A 16,956-nucleotide genomic window follows, 5' to 3' on the forward strand; every position below is an offset into this window, starting at 1 on the left:
AGATTGCTTACCTATAAATAATATGATCAACTATTGCCCTATGACAACCCATCCCTAAAATTCATAGGGCATGTGGTGTAATGGAACTTGTTTAATTGTTTGAGTTGGTTACCCCCTCCTGTAAAGAATATTCAAACAAAGACTGCAGTAATTGCAGAAAAGCCAAAGAAATGATATTTCTTAAAACATAAAGGATCAGCTGTGTTATATCCTCAAATGATTGACTGATTATAACGCCCATTCATAGGATTTGAGTGTAAGGTCTAAATGTTTGTCTGATTAAGCCAGTGCTGTGCACAAGGTGTCACGCCAATGTTTCAAAGCAGAGCTTTTTCACAGGTAATTCAGAATAGGACTCCCAGATATCAGGTAGACCCTTTCCTACTGAAGCCCTGGGCTGCATAGGCAGGAAAGAGGTAGACTGGCTGTGTGGTTTTGTGTGTGATGTGTGTGTGTTTTTTATAGGAAGTGACATGAGGGAGTTGCACCTGTGAAGAGGGCTTATGAAGTACCTTCCCATAATATGCAGCACTGAAAAATGAAAACGAACAAACACAACCACGCGGAAGTGACAGACTGATGAGGGAAAACATGTGTTTTCTCCTCTTGAAAGCATGAACACAAGCTAGCTCATTAGAAAGTATGGACCATTTTCTAATACCATATGTCCACTTGCCCATCTCCTCCCAAACCTTCCCAGTAAAATGGACTACTTTCTCTAAACCTGGCCTTTTTTACCTTCCCTGCCGATATCTCCTACTTTACCATATTTCCTGGTTACAAAAGTGCTCTCAGACTTCCACCAGTGTCCTGTTGTATTTACATGAATCTCTGTTATATAAAAACATTTATTGAATGTTCTTCTACAAATAATTATACTGCAGGACTTTGGTCATAATGTTGTTTTTGAGAAGGGCAATTAACAATGAGATCTAACGTATCTCGAAGTGAACAAGGCTGTTATTCTACAGTCAGAAAATATCAGAGTTGTGGAGTTGTGTACTCTCTTTCAGTTATGTCTTTTCATACGAAGGACCATTTTGCAAGCAAAACATCCTGCAAAAAATCAGTTTGTTTTTTTCGCTTGAAGCAGAATTAATAAAATTGCACTTTCCTAAAATTAAACCAACATATTTGGCATTTTGTATTTTTTTCCATTAAAATTAATAGTGGATCTTTGCTCACATTTATTTGCAAACTTCACAAAGATTGACAATGTTCTCACATAATTTCACAAGCGTATATATTTATTTTATTTAGTTTTTTTCTCTAGCTAATGCAAAGTCCCGCAACTTCACATTGCCCTACATTTCTATATCTCTTAAATGGGTGAGGTTGATATGACATTTCTATTTTGTTAACATATTCTTACCAAGAGGCTGCAATCTGCAAAGTGAGACAGTATCACAAACACCTTAGGAATATCCTGCAGAGAGAGATTCATTTTAGTCCCTGTCTGTGGTTAGTTTTAGTCAATATAAAAAAATAAGAACTTCAGTAATCACCACTAGAAGCCTTGAAAACCCAATTAAAATCCATTTAAGTAACTGAATAAAAACGAATGTGAGGAGTGACGCAGGCGAAATACAGACTACGGGTTGTCGGTGTGTTTTCAAAAAGTATTTCTATTTGTATATCGTTGATTTCAATGTGTACTTAGAACACATATTTATCATATGTAACAAAGCATTTTATTTTGGAAATGTCGTCTGATCATCCGTGAGCAGTGGGGCAATTTCTGTTTTGGGACAGTAAGCACACTCATTTGGATAAAGAGTTGGCCGCATCTAACTAGTTGTTCTAAAATTCTAGATGTTCAGGACTGTGTGCATGGACAGTCAATAAGATGTCCCCTGGCTTGTCAGAACAATGAACTGGCATTTGAACCAATCATTGTAGGAGCCTATAACACTGTGTTTATAGTGTAGCAATTCTTCTGCTTTCTACATTGAACTCCTGCTCTTACTCATTTAAACCTCTATTGGAAGGCTGGCGTGACTTTGCTGGGATTCAAAGTAGTGGCTTGCATATTACTAAGGATGTTACAAGTGAGCATTAACTCACTTGGCTTTTTTGCTGTTAGAGGATTCCGCTAAGAATAATGATCCAGGGACATCTTTAAAAAATGGAAATTGGACGTTATCCTAAGAAAAGCAGATTGAAGTTCAAGTTTATTTTGCCACCTCGGCAAAAATAATTGATGTGTTTACATATTTGTTGAAAAGAACAACTAGACATTAATACAGACAACAGTTTTCCTAATTTAACAAACCTAAGGAGATGTTATGAAGGTTGTTGAAAAGGTTGTCATTACAATTCCTTACAATAGAGACAATAATATATATTCAGAATAGATGAGGTTCTAATGAAGTAGTAGAAAGACTAGCACATTGCTATTTTAAATGAGACATTAATGCTGCTTAGCATAAGAGTTTAAGTAATTATTGGGAACAATAAGTATTGGCTTGAGAATTTAAGTTTTGATATCCTCCAGAATAAAAGGGAGAATGAGTCTGTGATATTTCTAAAATAGAATTAGTTATTAATAATAAATAAATAATAATAATGACATTTCTATGCTACCTCCTAAGAGGTGTCCCAGTGCTCGGTACTGAAGCCCACCCACCTATGAGCAGTTCTCAAACCCCCCACATCCTGCTCTGAAGAACTATGTTTTGAGTTTTTTCCTGAATATTTCCTCTGACTGATCCTGTCGGACTGCTGAAGGCAGAGAATTCCACAGTTTAGATGCTAGGAAGTTGAATGATTTTCCGCCCATCCGTGCTTTCCTCCCTCTGGGAACTCTAGCCAACAGCTCTCTCTAGCTGAACTGAAACTCCTCTCAGTTACATAAGGTCTCACCAATGGTTGCAGGTACCATGGCCCTTTATTGTTCTGGGCTTTTTAACAAAAGCATAATGCTTTAAAGGCCACTCTTTGTCTCACAGGAAGCCAGTCAAGCTGCCTAAGCGCGTCCTTCATGGGCAGCTGTTATAGCAGATTCATAATGAGCCTAGCTGCCCCATTTTGCACTCTTTGCAATCTGTTGAGTCCACTTTGATTCACCCCGAGGTATAACACATTGCAGTAGTCCGGTAGTTCCTTGAGACTATCATGGCCTGAACCACTGTCTTCCAGGATTCTGCTGGTAACACATGCATTATTTTTCTCAGCATTTTCTGAAGCCCAAAGCACTTTCCTCCCAAAGCCGAGATTTGGTTGTCAAAAGATCATTTATCATACACCCAGATGCTGAGATTCTTGACCTTGGGTTTGGCAACCGGAACAGAGCCCAGCTCCTAGGACCACCATGCCGATGACCAAATATTCGCCTGGTTAACCAAGGCCAGAACCTGTGTTTTTCCTCCATTGAGCTTCAGACAATTAAGGTCCATCCACTTTGCAACTTCTGGCAAGCAGAGACTTAAAGACACAGCCAACTAGATGGCCTTTTCTGACAGAGTTATAATAAGCATAGTGTCATCAGCATATGACACAATCGAGAACCCAAAGCTCTCAATTACCTTTGGTAGCTGGCGCACATACATGTTAAATAGGGTTGGGCTCAGCGAGGAGCCCTATGGCACCCCTTGCTTCCACTGAAGCATGCTAAACTGATGAGGCTCCTGTGCCACCTGAAAGGTGCGTCCTTGCAAAAAGCACTCAACCCATTGCAGAGCTAAATGTCCTATCCCACAATTTCAGAGTCTCCCTAACAAAATGTTGTGACACACAGTATCCAAAGCAGCACTAAATTCCCAACATCAATAGAGCTGCTGAGTCACCGACATTCAGATTTTGGCATACAGACTCTGTCACCAACAACAGGGCCAATTCGGTACTGATGTGGGATGGAACCCAGATTGAGTTTTATGGAGCAAGTCATGACACTCTATAAAGGCCGAGACCTGTTTATTGACTGCTTACGCTGTAATTTTAGAGAAGAGTGGAAGGAGTAAAACCAGGTGATAATTTTCCAGCTTGCTGGAATCCAGCAGTGGCTTTATAAAGCGAGGAATCACCACCACATGCTTCCACCTTCTGGGTACCTGGCCAGAGTTTAGGGAGTTGTTGATCAATCCACTTAGAACTGGGTGGACCACCTCCAAACTTGTTCCAAGATAACTTGAGAAGCTGAGTCTAGAGGTGAGTCTGATTTTACTGACTCATATAGGATAGTTAACTCTTCCGCCTGAACAGGTATGAAACTATTCAACCTAGGGCTATCCTCTAACCATTTGAACCATATAAGCAGTAAGCAACTCTAAATTCCTTTCGGAAATGAGTCATAAATGTTGGCTACCTTATTCAGAAAAAGTGAGCCAACATGATGCAACCTTCCTCTGTCAGTGGTGGATACTGAACCGTGCTTAATGAAGAAAGAGACTTCACCACCCTAAAAAGCTCACAAGATGAATTTTGGGCCTGCTGAATTTTATTACTGTAGAACTCACAGTGAGCCTTTTTAATAGTCCTGTGATAGATTTTTAAGGCTGCCTTATAGAAAATATTTAATCTGGCCATGGATGCTTTGGCCCCATCCTGACTCATATTATTGCCTAAATTTAGACTTCTTCTGTTCTCTCAGATGTGAAAAGGGAGTTTGTCGGGCCTTTGTTAAAAAATAAATAAATTCTGCAGACCCTTTAGTTCTTAACAATTTTTGCCTTGGCTCAATACTTACTTTTATGTGTAAAGTGTTGGCGAAGGAAGTGAATAATTAATTGTCTGTATATATTATTAACACCACCAAGTCAGACAAGGTACAAGCAAGATTTCACACTCCTCACATTACAGAGCAGGCTCTTTTGGCCGCGATGAACCAACTGGAGATGAGCTAGGATGAAGGAAGACTTGCTGCTCTCACCTTCATGGATTTGTCTGAAACATTTAATATGGTTTTCTGCACTTTTCTGCCTACCTGACTTTAGAACATTGAAATAAAGGGGAAAGCACTTGTTTGGAAAACATCATTTTTATAAGGATGTTTGTACTTCCCCATAACTCAACATATTGCAACTTTGATCTAGAAGCACAAAGCTTTTTAATATCCATGTCACGAAATTGGGCAGCTAATTAGATCTTATAGATTGGAGACTATCACATATGAGAACAAAACTATTATTAGAATGGATCGTATGTCCAAGTAATACAATCTAATTTGTGTTTATGTATCTCCACGATGGCCTCCTAGATGAGATATAACTTTGTGATGTTTACCTTGGAAGACTGAGATTCTGATCCCAGGATGTTCACCTTCCTTTTGGTCTTATCAGTGATGACTGCCACCTTTAGACACATTTGTTAACCCAGTGAATGCAGTTTTCAATCTGAGATTTACTTTTGATAACAGATTGGATGGCGCTACTCACATTGTGAAACTCTCCCCTTCATGTTTTCTTTGTCGGAGACTGTTAAAGAAACCACTCTCTCTGTTACCTTTTGACCTAAGATTTACAGTTATCCAAGCAGTCATTTGATCATATCAGGATTATTGCAATTCATTCTACCTTTCTCTTCTATAATATCAGTTGCAGAAACTTCAGCTGATTTGGCCATCCTAACATCTTAATCAATTACATTGTTTACCAATAGAGAAGTATTAAACTATCAATGGTTGGAGCTCTAAATTTATTTGTAAACCATTTGGAGAAAAACTGCATTTTCTAAGAATCCGCACCTCTTCACGTTGTAAAGTTTAACTCATTTATTCTTCACTAGATGTCCTTGGTCACACCTATATCCTCCTCTCAATGATTTTGAAGAAATCCTACTTTGGACATCAGCTTCGTACTAGAGATAGCATAAATCTGTTCCAGAAACCCCATTTGTTTTATATACGGAGCACATGCTAAGTTCTTAACTAGCTTCTTTTTGGCTAATAAAACATTAGGTTCAGTCTGCTGTAGAATACCATAAACTCTTTGTATGACTACTGCAACTACATTTTATTCCTGGTGAAAAAATGGTTCTATATCTTTCCACGTTTTCCATTTATCACTCTCTAGAAAATCATCTAGCTTCACAAAACCATTAACTTTCCATTTACGGAGAATCAGAGAATCCATCCTCACCCCTCTCTCCCATTCAACCTGCTGTAGAGAAGTTTCTGTGTTCGCATAGGGGACCCCGTGCCTTTGGAAGAATTGTGCTTTTCCTTAAAAAAAAAAAAAAGCATTGTAAGGTCTTGTAGGTTGTAACTCACCTTTTTGAGGGATTTTACTAGTCTCAAACGGTCCCAGATTTGATTTCTTTGTCATTATATCCATCATATCATTCTTAAGTGGCTGCTCAAGGACGACGTTTCCCAAACCTTAAAGCGTATTGTGCAAAGTGTGAAAAAAGTGTGATTTAAGGTCTGGGGTGGGGCAGCCGACCTTCCTCAGTGCATCTATATAAAGTATCTAGTGCTACTCTCAGGCAAGAGTTGGGCCAAAGAAAAGATAAAATCATTGAACTAACAGCCTTAAATCGAGATTATAAAGTTCATGGAGCTGCTGAGAATAAAAAATGTAATAAGAGAAGCACTGCCATCCTTATTAAAGTTATCCTACTCAGAAGAGTCAGTGGGAGACATCTCCATTTGGCCAACAGCCCTTAACTTTTCCTAAAAGAGGTTTATATTTATAACGTGCAATTATGTTGATGAGACTTGATGAAAGCCCAGGTATAGAGCTAAACGAAAGATGGATAAATATTACACAAGAAATTATATCATTTCAGGTGAATGCCTGGAGTCACCCTTGCTGGTTAGTTTTGCTGTGAAAGACTGGCCAAGTTAAGGACTTGGGGCCAGATGTAGGTAAATATGATTTACCGATTCTAAAATACCGAATTTTACCGATTCGGTATTTTAGAATCGGTAAATGATATGTATCAATCAATCAATCAATCAATTTATAAAGCACGCTACATACCCGTGAGGGTCTCAAGGCGCTGGGGGCGAGGGGGCTCTACTGATCGAAGAGCCAGGTCTTGAGGAGTTTTCTGAAGGCCAGCAGGTCCTGAGTCTGTCGTAGGCTGGTGGGGAGAGCGTTCCAGGTCTTGGCGGCGAGGTAGGAGAAGGATCTGCCGCCGGTGGTGGTTTTCCGGATACGAGGAACTGTGGCGAGGGCGAGGTTGGCTGAGCGGAGGCTTCGGGTGGGGGTATGGAAGCTGAGTCGGTTGTTGAGGTATGTAGGTCCGGTGTTGTGTAGGGCTTTGTGTGCGTGGATGAGGAGTTTGAAGGTGATCCTCTTGTTGACGGGGAGCCAGTGCAGGCCTCTCAGGTGGGGTGTGATGTGGCTGCGTCGGGGGACGTTGAGGATCAGTCGTGCCGAGGCGTTCTGGATTCGTTGTAGTCGTCTCAGTAGCTTGGTTGTTGTTCCTGAGTAGAGGGCGTTCCCGTAGTCGAATCTGCTGGTGATGAGCACCTGGGTGACGGTTTTCCTCGTGTCGGGAGGGATCCATTTGAAGATCCTATGTATCGAATGATTCGTAATCGGTAAAATTCGGTAACTACCGATTCGGTATTTACCGATTCGTATTTACCGAATCGGTATTTTTTGGCCTCCTACATCACAAATTCCCAATACCGGTCGGTAACTGCCGAAATTCGGTAATTTCTGCCGTTACCGACCGGTATTGGGCGACCTACATCTGGCCCTAAACTCTTTAAAGGATATATTGTTGATTTTGAGAAATGTTCCAGTACTGAACTGAAACAAAAGTTCAAGAATTCAGAAGGCCTTAGCTGTGTGTGACTCTGTTTTGTCTGTTGACTTTAAAATCAATACGTAGATGTAAACTAATTGTATGGTTTAATTAAACACCAGTATAAATCAATCAAAACACATTCAGATAAGTATGTATGTATGACAAAAAAGGAGGGGCAAACATTGGGAATATTTTGCCATTCAGTTTTGTAAGTATCACTTATTTCTTTTTATACTTGTTTAATGGTAAAATAAAATAAATAATATATTGTGATTGTAACGTAAATGTATTGAGAAGTAACTAAACATAAAATCACCCTCTGACAATGTAAATGTAACTGTGTGCTTCCATAATGGTTTTAATTACCTTAATTAATTATCAAGCATTATTTTTTGTAGTATGTGTGCAACTTTAAACCTAAAACACTAAAAGTAACTGTATTATGGAATATCCATAAATGATTTGAAGCCAAATATTTCCCATGCAATACAACATTGAAATAGCTCTATGTTATTTTGGGAAGTGTAATCAACACCATTTATTGCTCATAATAGAGATATAATTTATTATCAAGCAATGCAATGTTTTATGTTTCTTGTGTCTCAATTTACAGTATTTGGGTGCTCTATATGAGGCATGACATTACAAAAATTTCAATATAACATTCACATATTTGTAACTGGCAGATGTCTGCAATGAAAGTGAAAAATCTAGCGCCTAGAAACCCTCCAGTGTATGTGCGCTCTACAAATAATTGTAACAAAACAATGAGAGGGATAACCTAATTAAGTTGTATAATGTGACTGGAATGTTCATAGTCTTATGCAGATCTTAACCATGATTAAACTATGGAAAGCTAGTATTATTCTCTTTCTTAGTATGCTACAAATTAAAAGTATTTATGACATACACAATCAAATAAACTGAATGAGAAGTACACGAATGAAGTTGACCGATGGAACTTTAATTGAGACACCTATGTCATGGTCATGTCAATGCTGCATTCAGTCTTCTTACATAAAACTGCAAACTGCACACCTTCATTGATGTACACCTTCTCACACAAAAATATTTCTCTATGTACAAAGATTGATCTCTTTTTTTCTTATAATAAAACAATTACACCTCATGGGGGACATCATGTCCTAATCCATTACTACACGTTTGTTCTTCCCACAAACACAGTTTCCCTTCATGTGTGGTGCTGCATCTTGAATAATTTCAGACACAGAAACTACACTGTTACATAAACTCTGATTTATCGTTCACTAGATGACTAAGAATGGACCCCTGATCACTCATGGTAGATATGTTTACCGAGTCCTATGTGAAGTGATTGGCCAATGGTTGCTTAAAACAATAATGATCTTTATAGTTTCATTTTGTGTATTAAAACAGACACTGTTCTACTGAATTTACAGACTTGTAATTCAAGACATTATTATTTAGTACTGAATACCTTTTTGAGTAACCATTGCTTTGCTCCCTATTTTGTATCCAATTGCGTGAAAGGATCATAAACGTTGTACGCTTCTGCCTTTCTTTTCTCTTTATTTAAAATAAATCAAATAAATTAGGATACTTAGTGACTTAATTTAATTTATGTACATTATTATTTTGTTTAAATCTGTTTTATTGAGTTTTAGGTTACATGTGCATGAAAGGCAACATGCTCTTATGTCCATCCATGCATTAGATCACTTTTCAATAGTGGAAACATGCTATTGGTACATGAGGTTGGAGCACGACAGATGTACATAGGGTGTCTGCTGCCCCTGAACGAGTGTGAGTCTAGTATTCAGCTCACTTCATGGCTGTTAAAGTTACAGTTCAGTGACGGCATGTTCCATTAGTCCAGCGCATAAAGTCCTTCAGATGAATCAATGTGGGTTGCTGAACAGATGTCTTATAATGAAAAACAGGTATGTATATAATGGTCAGTGTCTATTGATTAAGATCAAGAATTCATCATAAAGAGCCTTTACATAAATGAATTATTTGGAGATTACTTCTGTGTAGTACAGGAAATTTATTCAAACAATATCAATGGTTAATATACTTAGTGGAATATTCAAGGGAATGCCACAAGTTATGCATCATGCAAGCAAACAATTACATCATTGAGTCAAGCAGAATCTAACGGACAATGGTCTCGGCATAATTACTTTGAAGGATAATCCTTGTGGGTTCATTCGCAGATAATATAAATACACCAGTAATAGTACAATATTTAAAAATGCGCTCAAAGTGACAAAGAAAGGAGACAGTTTAAGAGGGATAGGTGTGGTTGGGTGAAGGTGAGGACTGGGTAAAGGATGTTGTGACCATAATACAATCACAGTGATGATGCAACCTTTACAGACTAATTTCGTTCATTAGTTCCATAAAAAATCTTTAACATAGGCTTTGTATATATCACAGGGTTGCTCCCTATGTTAAGAAAGTGAAAACAATCCGGTCTACGTTTCGACCCCTATGGATTAAGGGTTGATTGAAGCCTCATGCTGGGGTCTTCTTCAGGACGTGAGAGTGCAGGAGCGCCTATAAGTGATACAATTTAGAAAGAGGAGTGTATCAGGACTTAAATTACAAGGCACTATTGTACTACATCATTGGTCAGTATAAAGGAAGACCTCTTACTTAAAATTGGGCCGTCCAGTGGCCTCTTACGGTCGGACCGTGGTCGGTTCCTCAGTGGTTACCAGAAATCTGAAGGTAATTTGAAATTAGAGGATATGGGTTTAGGAACCGGGTTAGGTGAGTAACCCTAACACTTATGTATTTTTGCGCGATATCAGAGGGGACTTACTAGGGCATCCGGGGCTTTCCAGTCTGTCTGTACATTTTTCATTTGTTTCCGCTCCTCCAGATGTGTGGTTTCTGAAGGAAAATATATTGTATCAAGTAAGGGAATCCTATTCTTAAAAAGACGTGGTTAGATAACGTTGTCTAAATAGAAAAAGGGAAGGTACCCAAAGGGTTAACTTCATCGTGCATTAGTTTACAGAACCCATGTAAGGAGGAGGAAATGATAAAGGAAAACATATCGTAAAGTAGGTCGGAATTTCAAACTTTAAAGCGTGCACACCTCGAGTGCTCTACCGAGCGTACATAACAGAGGATTAGTAAAGGCATTGAAATCCCTCAGTGCGGGGATGTTCCTACCGCTTACCCTTAAGATCGCATCAGCGCGGGTGTATCCAGCAACGCTGCCCAGCCGCGAGTGAACCGAACGCGAGGTGCAGGCGCTGGATACCTGCTGGGGGCTCGCCTCGGCCAGCCAATCAGGAGAGGGCCGCTCCGTCATGTCTCAAGGGAGTATGTGAAAAGAGCTACTACGGGGGATTGAGCGGAACCAAATAGGAGAGGTGTTTTAGTACATGACTCGGTAAATCTGGAACATGATTTAAACAACTCAATAAAGTCTGCTGAGTTTAGCGGAAATACTAAGTGCATGTTTTGACCAAATGCAAAAATAAACGTTGTCAACAAAAAAGGCACATAAATGCGTTCTAACAGTCAGCAGAGACAAAGTATATATGGATATACGCTCGTAAGCAACAGAGGGGCATAATGCGATATATTACGGTACTCCAAAGAGGGTACTCGTAATAATACACAAGAGTAGCACGGTACATTTACCCATGGGGATAATGTGATTGTGTTACACATATTCACACGATAGTTTGTAGCTAAACCTGGCAGCATATGGATATGTACAACATCATAATGAAGAGAATCAGCATGACATATAACATACGTTTGCTGAGTTTTGCGGAAGTACTAAGTGCATGTTTTAACCAAATGCAAAATAAACGTTTTCAACAAAATGGCACATAAAAGCGTTTTGACAGTCAGTGGAGACAAAGTACATGTGAATATACGCTCGTAAGCCACAGAGGGGCACAATGCGAAATAGTGCGGTACTACTAAGAGTGTACTCGTGATAAGACACAAGAGTTGCACGGTACATTTACCCATGGGGATGCTGGGATTGTGCAAGGGTCATAGTGTTACACATATTAACACAGTAGTTTGAAGCTAAACCTGGCAGCATATGGATATGTACAACATCATAATGAAGAGAATCAGCACGACATATAGCATAAGTGGAGAGGCTCAGGTACAACCCCCTTTGTTCAATCACGATTCACCAAAGCCATTTGAGAAAACGTTACATCCATCTCGTTTAATCCATTTTGCACAGAATCAAATCGCTGCATCCATTTGCATTCTCTTGTGTTCAAAATGGAGTCTAGATCCCCACCCCTAGGATCCATTGTGATTTTCTCAATGACCACCCATTTGAGTGATTCAGGTGTATGGGCCTTCGTCAGAAAATGGTCAACTAAGGGTGCCCCCATGGTTTGGCATCTGATTCTACTACAGTGCTGGAGTATTCTGTTCTTAATCTTCTGTTTCGTTTGGCCTATGTAAATCAGCCCACATGGGCAGAAGATAGCATAGATCAATCCATAGCTGTTACAGTTTGTCAATGTTTTTAGGTCAACGGTGATGTTGTTATGTGTGATGGCTTTCGTTTCTATGCAAAGTGCACAGGCTTTGCAGGTGCTGCATTTGAAATTGCCAATTATGTTGGGTAAGTTCCACATTGTTTGAATTGTGGGAGCTGGTGGAGTGTCCAACATGGAGCGTACTACAACATCTCGGATGCTCTTGGCTTTCTTGAAGGCATGCATGGGGGGGTCCGGTACTTGGATCACATCTGATATGATACTCCAGTGGCTGTTGATTATTTTCCGGAACACATTGCTCTTGCTGCAATAGGTGGTAACACAGACCATCCTGTTCTCTGGGAGTTGGCGGTTCTTTGGTGTAAGTAGTGTTTCCCTGTCACTGAACCATGCTCTTTTTCGTGCTCGTTTTACCAGTCTCTTCGGGTATCCTCTTTCCAACAGCCTGCAGATCAGTCCATCTGATTCAGCAAAGTAGTCGTCTTTCATGGTACAGTTCCTCCGGATGCGGAGGAACTGCCCAAAGGGTAAATTATCACGCAGGGCCCGAGTGTGGTGGCTTGTATATCTTAGTAGAGTATTCCTCTCACTGGGTTTCCTGTATAAGGTGGTGTATAGCAGTCCGTCCCGCTCTTTGATAGTGATATCCAAGTAGTCAATGGATTCGTTGCTACAACTCGAGGTGAATTTGATGTCATCTGATCGGGTGTTCAACCATTCAGTGAATGCCTCCAGCTCTTGTTTTTGTCCAGTCCAGATCATCAAGATGTCATCAATGTATCTGCGGTATTCCGATATGTTGTTGACAAAAGGATTGTTCGGTGTGAGAATGTGGTGTTGCTCGAAATCGCTCATAAAAAGGATTGCTAGGTCCGGAGCAAATGCAGCCCCCATCGCTACTCCTTTCGTTTGCATATAGTATTTGTCTTGGAATATAAAAAAGTTTTTGGTCATAGCGATCTCAAGTAGATCAATCAGGAATTCTGTGGGTACTCCAGTTGGTTGGTGTCTTGTTGATAAGGCTCTCCGTATAGTTGTTAATGCTGGGTCTTGGGGGATACTTGTGTATAGTGACACAATGTCCATGGTGACCAATAATTGATTGTTTTTGTCAAAAGGTTTCTCATCCACTAAGTTAATAACCTGCATGGTATCCCTCAGGTAAGTTGGTGTTGCCTCAGCCAGAGGTTTCAAAAAAGTGTCCACATATTTGCAGAGTGGTTCCAGAAGGGAACCACATCCAGATATGATCGGTCTTCCCGGTGGCTTGGTGGGGTTCTTATGGACCTTAGGTAGGACATAGATAGTGGGGATGCGTGGTTGGTCCACATTAAGATATGTGTACTCCTTGTCTGTGAGGAAGCCGTCTTCTTTCCCTTTTAGAGTTAAGGCCTTGATTAGTTTTCTGATATCTGAGGTTGGATTCGTTCTTATCAATTGATAACTCACTCCATCATTCAGCACTTATAATGAAAAACAGTCAAAACCAAAAACAAAACCACTACAAAGACCGGTAAGAGTGCAAGTGTTCCCACCCTCCCCCATCCCTCCGTCTCCCCCACAGCACGTAACAATACGCCAGTCTGGCTGTTACCCCCCACATTGGCGCCAGCTACATTCACCTCTGTTTAATTTATGTACATTATGTTATATTTTTATTAGGTTTGTCTGTCTACAGCTCATTCAATGGAAAATATTGTATTTATGCATTACATACCCAATGGCTGTTACACATGGGTGTTTTACATACATTACTCATACTACCACCCTATACCTACTCTTGCAAGAAGATTTTGAAGTGATATAGAAAACAGATACGTAGTAAAATATGTGGATGGAACACCTTTATTGACACACTGGTGTACTCGGAAAACACACTGGGAGACAGGCAAGAAGAACTGTAGAAGCCTTGCAATTAAACCATTTCACCCTCATGGTCCATGGAATACTTCAGTCACCATCATAAATAAAAATACTGGAATAACTTGATTGTAATGTGTGGTTCAACGAGAGAGCAGGGGCAGGATACCGTTTCCAAAACAAACAATTTCGGTTTTTGCCCACTGGTTTTAAGAGCCCAACCATGTAGCAAAACCCACTTTAGAATGTTCCCGGATTTAGGCTTTCAAATAGAGGAATTAGAAATGTTCATTCTATCTTACACCTCCATCTTCTTCCCCTGGGAAGCATGCAGGATGTTCAAGCAGCCTTAAATGACTGACCACACAAAAACTGACAAGAAACGTTTAAACAATATCATTTCTGAAGACCTAGACAACACGAACCCATACAAATGAACACCAGAGGCTATAGGGGCTGATTAAGAGTGCGGCGGTCTTCCAACCACTGCACTCGTGGTAGCGCAGCAGTGGTGGAACACCGTACGCCAGATTACAACTTTCAAAGTCATACTGGCGGTAGGCTCTGCCGTGAAAAGACTGTCGGTGCAGGAACAAAGGGGACCGTACAGTGCCCCCATGCCCACCCACCATGGGGATACATTCAAAGGGGCACAACATGTGCCCCCTGTCTGTATTCCCGTGCTGCAATTTCTTTTGCCATTTCCATTGCGGTGCCAAGGAAAAAGGCAAAGGACCGTCCGCCTTACACGAGTTCAACTCCTGCGCTGCTTTGGCAGTGCTATATTGGCAAAGAGCCAGGGCAGCACAGCCAAAGTCGTAATCAGCCCTGATATTCTTTTCATGTCTGCTAAATGAACTGTTAAAACAGAAAAAACTGTAGTCACACCTGCCCCAAATAAATTAACGGTAGCCTTTTCTTTGATTATAATATACAAATGTTTGTGTATGATGTACAAAGCATAAGTGAATAATCCCTCTAATTCCTCACTATGTTAAGAGTTTATATTGCTTCAGATGTTTGTCAGTACCTGATTAGATACATATGTTAAATAAAAGTTAGATCAACAATTATAGTTATCAATTTTTATAGGGATGCCTCTGTTAGTGTGCTAAAAGGCCAGTGAAGAAAGGCGATCAGACATCCAAAGCCAATGTAAGAAACAAACATTGGCTACCGTACCATTTGCAGTGAGAGAGGTTCAAATGTATTTATCAGATACATGTTCATCACCATCTCCTCATCAGGTCACCCTGACTGTTATCCGCTTGAAATCAATACATTCAGTACTCTAGATACACATTGTGGTAACACCTGTAATTTACAGTGATTTAAAGCATCACAACTGCCATAATAAGTACTGTATAAAAATAATTTATTATTGTTCACTTAAAAAATATTATGCTGTGGCACGAAAACAAATAAAAACAAATATTCTATATGAAGGCAAAGATGTCTCAATTCAGAGCAGACTGTATCCTACCAAGGAATCATTCTTACTCTATTTTGTGGGGACTGTTTCCTCAGAATGACTACTGTACAAAGTACAGTGGTTGTTCTGCTTTGTATCGGAAGCATATCTTGATTGCCGTTCATCTGTACAGTAAGGGCCAAATTCCGGGACTGGTGTGCAAGTATAGTCTGCGGAAATAAATGATCATTCCAAAGGTTTATAGCGTTTATCCAGTAGTTTTCCCAGTCGTTCATCAATTTCTGAAGTTCAGTATTTGAGTGATTTTCAATCCAGTGTTTATAGATCCTGAAGAAATATATAAATACATTGAGAGCAGAGATGTTTTTCAGTGTTTGAGATATGTTTTGTGGTGCACAATTGCTTTGTGGCAGCATTGTTAATGTATTTTTGTTCTGTCAGGCGTAGAAGTTGTATTACTTGGCAATCCAGTAGCCCAAGCGGGCGGCCACCGGACTGCACTCCTGGGAAGGGGAGCGAGACGTTTTAAGGATAGGGGATGAATTCTTCCTATTCAATACTGAAACAGTAAAGGGTATCCCACACCGAGTAATACTGTTAAAGACTGATGTCTAATGAGTATCACCCTGCTTTAATGAAAACTAGTTTTCATTTTTGGTTAGATACTCACCCACTATACTAGTGGCATGCTTCATCATCAGTTCACATCCTGAGCTCTAAAAAAACAGGATTGGCTCAATCATATTGGTGAGAAAGGGGATACTTTTCATGGTTAGCCCCCACTTTTTGCCTGGTTTTGATGTGGTATAAATTATAGAATTTATAGTACACGGGGTCCCTGCTAACCACTTCCCCAGTGCCTGCACTTCTCCCCTAAAAACAAATCCCCAATTGGTACTTCTACCCCTGTAAGTCCCTAGTAAATGGTACCCTGGGTACATAGGGCTTGGGAGCTGAATAGGGTCCCAGGGGACTGGGACCCTCACTGGGGTCATGTCACTGCCTGTGCAGTTTGTATGCCCCTGTGAGGTAGAAAAGAACAAAATTGACATGGCACCCTGCCATGCCAGCCAGCACTGCCTGAAGGCATAGGTACATCACCCCACTAGCAGGCCTCACAGCCCTAAAGCAGGGCGCACGAAACCACAGGTGATGACATTGCTGCATGAGCAGATATGCCCCTACAATATTGGGGTCTATTCCTTAAAGAATAGGAGGTGTGCCCGCCTCTGCCAACTCCACCCCTAAGGTGGCGGAGACAAGGTGAAGTACATCTTTCAGTCCCCCCATCTTGAAGATGGGGAGACCCCTCCAATCAGGGTTAGGTCTATGTTTCCCACAGGAGGGTGGCATACAAGAGGGTGTAGTCACCCCAGATAAGGTGTAGGGGATCGTTGGGGAACCTTCGGTTCAACTCACCAAGGCCCCGGGTCTTAGGGTGCAGGGGTGCCTTTCGACATCCGAGTCTTCTTACTGGATATTATTATTAAATAA

The sequence above is a fragment of the Lissotriton helveticus genome, chromosome 1_1 (genome assembly GCF_964261635.1).
Source record: "Lissotriton helveticus chromosome 1_1, aLisHel1.1, whole genome shotgun sequence".
NCBI classification, from domain to species: Eukaryota; Metazoa; Chordata; class Amphibia; order Caudata; family Salamandridae; genus Lissotriton; species Lissotriton helveticus.